The 8,369-nt window shown below is 40.1% G+C and overlaps 1 protein-coding gene across 1 annotated transcript in view; it reads right to left on the reverse strand.

The window, feature by feature from the left end:
* NR1H4 (nuclear receptor subfamily 1, group H, member 4) overlaps positions 1–2,974 on the reverse strand; it is a 55,554-nt gene extending 52,580 nt beyond the window's left edge. Inside the window, exon 1 of the mRNA XM_009876646.1 lies at positions 2,926–2,974. The gene's annotated coding sequence lies outside the window, so the exon portion shown is untranslated. The remainder of the gene's footprint in view (positions 1–2,925) is intronic.
* Positions 2,975–8,369: the final 5,395 nt, after the last annotated feature.

Raw genomic sequence — 8,369 nt, forward strand, 5'->3', positions numbered from 1 at the left:
TAAAGCCAAGATATTCGATGCCTTCTTTGTCTCGGTCTTCACTGGTAAAACCAGCCTCCAGGAACCCAAGTTTCCTGAGATGAGTGTGAAAGTCCAGAGCAAGACTTACCCTCTGTGGAGGAGAATCAACTTAATATCTAAATTGATTGAACATTCACAGTTCTATGGTCCCTGGTGGCATGTACCAAGAGTGCTGAGAGAGCTGCTGATGTCACTGTGAGGCCACTTTCAGTTGTCTTTGGAGCATTGTAATGATTGGGAGAGGTTCCTAGTGAGTGGAAGAAAAGCAAACGCCACTCGTATCTTGAAAAAGGAGGAATGAACCTGATAGCTTTCTACAATGAGAAGATTGGCTCAGTGAACGAGGGGAGAGCTTCACATTAGCAAGGCTTTCAGTACAGTTCCCTGTAACAACTTTATTGATAAAATGATGAAGAACTTATCTACTAGATAAGTAGACACCCTTAACATCTTTGCAAAACTGGGAGGAGTGGTTGATACACCAGCTCTTTGTGTTGTCATTCAGGGGGACCTTGACAGGAGGTCAAGAGGGACCTTGACAGGACCCTGTGCACCAGTAAACACTGGTGGGCTGGAAAGCAGCTTAACAGAGAAGGCATGGGCATCCTGGTGGACGGAAAGTTGAACATGCGCCAGCAATCTGCCTTCACAGCATAAAAAGGGTCAACAGCCCCTTGGGCTATATCATGAAGAGTAGGTCAAAGGAAGTTATCCTTCCCCCCTTGCTCAGTCCTTGTGAGATCAGTCTGGGCTGCTGGGTCCTGTTCTGAGCTCCCCAGTTCAAGTAGGACATGGACTTACTGAAGTGAGTCTAGCAAAGAGCCATTAAGGTGTTTAATGGGTTGAAGCATCTGCCATGTGAGGAGAAGCTGAAGCAGTTGGAACTGTTCAGCCTAGAGAAGGCTCAAGCAGGATCTCATGAATGTAAATGAATACATGATCGGGGAAAGTAAGGAAAATTGAGCCAGATTCTTCTTAGTGATAACGAGTGGTAGGACAAGAGGCAGCAGGCATTAACTGAAAGACAGGAGAAAGCACTTGAACATAAAAAAATAACTTCTTCCACTGTAACCATGGTCAAACATTAGGTCAGGCTGCCCAGAGAGATTGTGGAGTCTCCACATTCGGTGTTATTCAAAACGCAGCTGAACACAGTCCTAGGCAACTGGCTCTAGGTGACCTTGCTTTGAGCAGCGGCTCTGAGAGGCCCCTTCAAATCTCAACTATTCGGTGATGCTATAAGTAATGATGCGTTGCAGAGTAACCAAATTAACCTGGGTACCTTTCACTAAGACAGTAGCAACAGAAATTCAGCTTTATAGAGAATATCTACCATCTAAATAAATTCAAATATTAAGGCTACTCACATTTTAGGGAGCAGGCCAGGTGCAGAAACTCAAATTGTGCTTAAATTTGTCAAGTTTTAGTTGCTCATACTTAATTATTTCATAGTTTCTTGGGGGAAGCACTTATGAAAAGATTACTGAAGGAAGTGCTGTGCTCCCTGGCAGGATTTGTACCAAATGTACCTGATGAGGAAATCTGTATGCGTGGGGTGTTGGATTGAAGGGCTTGCTGATCTTCAGCTGTTGCAGTAATTTGATGGCTCAAGAAAATAATGTTGTGATTTTTTTCAGACTAACACACGCCAGTGTCCTCTAAAACCAATCCCAATCATTGACACAAGCCAGAGAACAACCTGCTAGGAAACTTCTTGTACATGGCTTTTTGAAGAGGCAGATTCTTCTGTTAAGCTCTGGGGAAGTCTTTCCCAATAATGGGCATGGATCAGCCTTGTGTCTTCTCTGAAAGACATAAAATTGCCAAGGACAAATGCTAGATAATCCTCTTGCCTGAGGCACGTCATGAGACAGCAGCAGGTTTTGCTCCTGCTGTCACCTTTGTCTTGTGTGCTGCAATTTGTGAGGACCTTGCAGTGTTAAGGAGGAGCAGAGACCCAGGAATTCTATGAAGTCATCTAAGCTCCTTCATAGCAGTGATAAAAATGTCCTCCTGCTGCATGTGTGGAGGAGGCGAGGTGCAGAAGGGTGCGTGGGCCAAAGGGACAGCACAAGAGTGCGGAAGGTAGGATGGAATGGGAGCACTGTGGAAAATGGATTCTGGGCTCTGGAGGGGTATAGACTCTGCTCAGGAGACATAAGGGATTAGCTGTCAGCAGCTCCTTGTCATATGTAAATAAAACAACTGAGGGTGCCAGTCAGCAAGGAGCATTTTAAGTTGTTCACAGCTTATCATGAAAGTGGAATAGAGGTGGTCACTTGGAAATAGTGAAAATGTGGATGAGGCCTGCAGAAAGTGACGGAGAAACACTGTCTGCTTCTCATGCTCTGACAGTTCCTGTAACTCATGTAGTCAACAAGGGTAGGGAACAGAGAACACAACTGCAGTTTCCTTCCTGGCTTTGTCAGCAACTTTGCCCTCCAGCTCTGTTCAAGTGTGACATTTCCCTCTGTGCTCTGGCAGAGCAGAGGGTGCGGAGCAGCCCAGCATGGCCTTCACCTTCGGCCAGCTCGGGTAACACCGCAGCTACCCTCCACTGCCGGTCTGCTCCAGCTTCTGCGAGCAGGAACCTCGGCACAAAACGTCCCTCTTTCTAGAAAAAAAAAAGAAAATTCTAAAAAGCAAACTCTTGTTATGATTGACTCTCTGTTGCCCTGGCGTCTCATTTACCATCCCACGAGTTACCAAGGCTTAGGAGAAGTCTCACATGTAAGAAAGAAAATACAGAGTAAAGGTGAGGGTCAAGAGCAATTGTAGCTTTTTATGTACTATGCCCAAAGCAATCTGACAGGTCAACTTGCAGCCAGTACAGAGCAATGGGAAATAGGAAGTGGACAGAGAAGGACAGAGCATATTGCGTTCCCTTGCTGAAGGAAAACCTACCTGTGGTTGTTGCTCCCAGCTGCCTCTGCCTGCCCCATTCAGCAGCATTGTTCCACAGAAGTAGCATTACACCCATTTAGGTTGATCACCCTTCACTTGCTTTTGTCCTTAACATTACTGCACATTACTGCTATGATTTTTCCTTGCCCACCATGAATCAGCAGGGACCCATAAGCTGCTTCCATCCCCCTGCAGATTTCTACCAGCACGAACTACAGAACTGATCACTGACAGAAATAGATGAGGTCCCTCAGGATGTGCAGACACCTTTCCTCTGATTACACACAGGGGAGGGGGCAGGAAATAAGCAGATGGGATCAAAGTCTCCCCCCTAAACCAAGAGAAAGTCCCATTCCTCTTATCTTAACCATGGCATCAGCAAGTTTCTCTGACTAATTCCTTTGCTGTTATTACGGCTATGCCCAGCAGAGAGAAGGCACCTGGCATGGTGCTTCTGGTGATGACTGCCAGCTTCTGACAACAGAGCTATCTTTATTAGGTACCTTAAATATTTCCTGGTTTACAAGAGTTACAGTTTTCCTGAGGTTACTCCAAAGATTTGTGAGACATCTCTGGGCAACCACAAATGTGAGCCAATGGAGAACTATTTTGCACGAGTCTCAGTGTTTTCCTTACACATATGTAACAAAACAGCCACGACCTTCTCAAAGGAACTCTGAATTTGTTGTACAGGTAGAACCAAACCTAAAACAAGGAGCAAAGTAGATGACAGAAGTTTGTACAACAAGCGTCTGAGCACTGACTTTATTGAGCAGATAAATATGGTTATACAAAATGTAGTCTGTTGGCTGCTGAAGATATCCAATACGCTAATTAAAAGCGGGATGGAAACAAATTAAACAGATCAAGCTTTTATTAAAATATCCAAATGGTATGCTCTTGGAGAAGAATGTGTTGGTCATTATTATGTTATTTTAAAATAATTCAGCACAAAGAAGTAAATCTTAACACATTTCTTACATAAATTTCTTATGTAATTTTGCATACAGAAGAACTGTAAAAATGATAAGCAGTATAAACACTAAACCAAAAAAAAAACAGGTTCGGATAAAAAAAGAAGTAAGTTTTCCTGCCACATCTAAATGTTTTTACCAAATAGAATCATAGAAGTTAAGAAATAACTGGCGTCTGTATGTGAGTAATTAAAACAATTTTCTGAAATAAGCCTGATGGACTCTCTTCTGCATGTATATGCAGAACTGCAGTAGTGTTAATAATGTTACCTCGCTAGTAGCGTTATCTAGCCCAACATAAGCATTTGGCTGACGTAAGAATGTGGGGGTTTTAATCTCTCCATTTATTATTTCCTAATTTCTTGAGAGTGAAGCTTTTAAATGAGACCTGAGTGAACTCCCCAAAATTCACGATGGTGCAGAATATCAGATCTTGATCCATCCTGTAGGTTTTTAACTCAAAAATCTAGAGAACTCCAAGTTCTGTTTCCGCCATCTGGAAACTGATTTCTTATCCATCCTTAGCCCTCTGTCTGCATTGGCTCCTAGCTACAACTTGCTTCATTTTTTCCCTTCTCCCTTTACTGTTGTTTTAACTGCAAGAAATATTCACTTCTCTCTCTCAAAATATGAATAATTAAACAGCATTATCAAATTAAGGTCTTTACTGGAAAATGGGAAGAAAAAAAAAGGAATCTGGTTTTTACAAAATTTACCTTAATATAATGACTAAGTTTAAATATCTCTAGCTATCTGACAATACGAGTCAGTTGGATATATTCATGTGAAGCCATGACACATTTTGGATGACCTTGAATTAATTTTTGCCTTGCTACTTTCAAATTAATTATGCTACACACATGAGACTCCTCCTGGCACTTTGTTAACATCTGGGTGCCTTTGTTATATTTTTTACCCAAAAGTCTATGTGTTTTGGACTAAGTGATTATTTCCCTGGCTAATTTTCTACTCAGGTGCATTTTCATTGTTTCTATTTTTAATTTTTCCTTTCTCACTACAAGGAACATTTTGTTTTCCTCTTACATAAAGAGGAATATTAATTACCATAAATCTTCTGGTAGTAATGCCTAGAAAACATCAGGTGTCAGGGAAATAAAAGCTTCAGCTTTTTTGATAACAAAGATCAGTGAATAACAACACTGAACAACATACACTTAGGACTTGGTGTCCTGCTTTTTCCTCTCCTCAGACAAGTTAACATTCAGTTGCCTATCTATTCCACCACTTCACATTATGGAGAATTAACACTTCCTCTAGTTTGCTTAAGATGTCTTTTCCAGTGTAAACCAGATTCAGCTTCCTTCTGCAATCCAAAAGCCGTTTTCAAATAAAAATCTTAGTGTATGAACACTGTCTTATATTTGAAAATATGCAAAAGTTATTTTGGACGTGGGAACAGAAAAAAATGCAAATAATACAGTAAATGAAGTTTAATCAAGCTAATGTTTCTCTTCAGAAAATACTGAATTGTTTACATCCACTAGTATTAGAGCCATGACTTTTCTGGAGTCAGGTTGGGATATGCCAGCTGTTTTCCTGACTGTTTAAATGTTCCAAATTCAAACATATTTCAAGAAGACAATTTTAGCAGACACACCCTCAGTGAGCGTGCTATCTCAGATATCACATGAAAAGGCTGTTGGAGCAAGTTGCAGATAGATACATCCAGGAAAACTGGAGTTACAAAGCCTGTTTGATCCCAATCAAAGAGTTGATTAAGTAACAGAGATTTCCAGGAAAGAAAACTAACTTCCAACCAGTGCTGATGTTTACATTTCATGCAATGCACCAGAAGAATTTAAACAGGTGAAAATGAAAGGGAGAGGAGCAGCCCAAACATCTGAATGTGATTGCTTTGAAAAACGTTGTGACCTGTATATAACTTCAACTCATCAGAGTTTATATTCTACTCCTGGAAGCAGTTTAATTTAGAAAAGAAAGTGCTTATTTAAATGCTCAAGCTTGTCCAAATGTTTTCAAACTAACTCTTTCAGGGCATTAAATAATGCTCAAATGTCAGTTGAAGTCTAACTCCCACTAAGCTAAATCAGCACAATTTGGTTGCAGATACGAAATGGTCCTGCTAAACCGAGCACCTCACTGCATCACGTGTCTCCTGTGACGGCTGTGGCACATATCTGTAACAGCGAGAAATAGCAGCTACATTCACCAGAGAAGCAACCGAGTTCTCATGTGCTGGTTGGCCATTTCCCAAACTTTCAAGATGTTTGTAAAACATACGCTGCATTTGTGTTCCTCTTAGCAAGACAGGAACGTTACACTTCGTCATTACTGGAAAAATTATGCTGCTTCTCAGAGAACATTACTGTTTCTAGATCAGTCTGCTGTCTGGTCATCTTCTTCCTCTTTACCAGATTATACTTATACATATTCCTATAATGAGTCCTTTCATAGTACAATTTCCCTTTTAAAATTTCCTATATTAATTACATGCATGCTATGTGATTGGAAGAAGGGAAGAAGAAGCTCTTTGATTTGCACATATGCAAAGAAGTACCCTCTCTCTTTCATAAATTGTGGTGGATGTTGCAAAATAGTTTGACAGCAGCTGATCCAGCTTTTGTGGTAGACTGGTGAGAGTATTTGACTCAGGCTCCTGCCACTTAAATCCCCACATGTTGATTATAACCTGCAAGAAAGAGTATCTATTTTCTTATACCTGTTCTAACTATCAGTAATGAAATAAGCAACTCTAGTCTAAACTAAAGTTTAGAATTTCAATAAAAAAAATATTTTCTTCTGTCCTAACAGAATAAAGAGATAAGTGGGATTTTTGGAGTGGCTTATCAATAAACTGCAATGTGTCAAGGTAGAATTGAGTTGTACCATAACGATACCCCATCATTAAATTGTCTGCTGACACCAACTGAAAAATCTTCACTGTAGTCAAATTAGGCATGCATCCATTCACTTCACTTCTTATCCATATATAGTTGCAAACTGAATTTTGATGAGTAGAAAAGGAATGTGAGACATGAACCAGCTAACTTCCTTTTCTCCTTAGTTAATTACATTCGTAATACAATGATAAATCATAATATATTCGTAATATAATGATAAATTTGTAATATAATGATAAATCATCCATGGATTCAAATGAAAGTACACGTGTAATTCCACTCATGGTATTCAATTGCACTTCAACAAAATAGCAGAATGCATGTTAGAAATGTTCAAATCTTTTGTGCATCACAGTGGCTGTACATGGTAAATGAGAACAATAATACTGAAACATCACAAAGCACATCATAGGCTAGACAAGATAGCTTTCACTTGAATTTAATGAAGCAGTAATCATAACGAAAAACAAATTAAATCACAGTTTACTGAAATTTTCTAATCTGAAGAGAGTATTAAAGACACAATGAGGTCTTGAGTTGCAGATAACTGCTTAAGATGATACAGCATGCTCCACTGTTTGATTCTAAAAAATTATAGAAGAAAGCTAGAGCCACTTTATACTGTCAAACATATATCAATGGCAGAAGAAAATTACTTCCAGGTATGGATTGTCTGTTAACTCTCAAGAAGTACAGTATTTCATTTGTAGCAACATCAAGATCAAGCCTTTAAAAAGTTGCACATCCAGAACTAAATACTCTACTTGTGTTAAGTAAGCTCATTCAGCTAAATTAGGACTGTTAGGATTGAGGCCAGGAACTCTATCAGTATAATACTAGAAAAATATATTTAAATTACTTCACAATAATGAATTGAGTGATAAACTTAGTCCCAAAAGGACTAAGATTTTCTTTCATAAGGATTAATAATATTGCATCACTAACGATGATTTTGTGTTTGAAATTATTTCATGCCAGCACAAAATCTTTAGGGGGGAGAAATCTTGCAAGTATCCATTTTATAACCTTATCCTGACTCTGTGGGCTATGCATATAAAGCAGGTTGTCAATCAGTTTAAAGGAACTATTGAAGCAATACTATGCCATCTCTGCTACATGTCCCTCCTCCTGATGTTGAGTGACCATTAGTAATTAATTACAGCCTATTGCCATAAAACTGGTTTTCTTTCAGCTGAGCTTGCAGTTTGACATGGGTTAATCCACTCAAATGTCAACCTGCAGGAATCCTAAACAGGCAAAGCAGGGCCACTCAGGGCAGTCTTTCATGCCACTGAAGTCCCAAGAATGACATATATCACTGTGGATCCACCTCCTGATATGACCACGTCCTTCCCCTGTTCAGGCGAGAAGGTGAGAGCAGTCCTTGTTCCTACAGTCATAGGTCTGCAGCAGGCAGGAGCCCTGCCAGGGCTGGTCATGTCCTAATTGGTGCAGGAGCTCCTTCCAAGTGGATACGAAGGCTGAGCAAGGATTCAGTATCACCTCTCGCAGTCCCATTGTTGTTAGCCCTCTTTCATACTATTGGAAAGGAACTCCCACTCCTTGTATCTAGCCACATGGCCAGATG

The sequence above is a fragment of the Apaloderma vittatum genome, unplaced genomic scaffold, assembly GCF_000703405.1.
Source record: "Apaloderma vittatum isolate BGI_N311 unplaced genomic scaffold, ASM70340v1 scaffold499, whole genome shotgun sequence".
NCBI lineage: Eukaryota > Metazoa > Chordata > Aves > Trogoniformes > Trogonidae > Apaloderma > Apaloderma vittatum.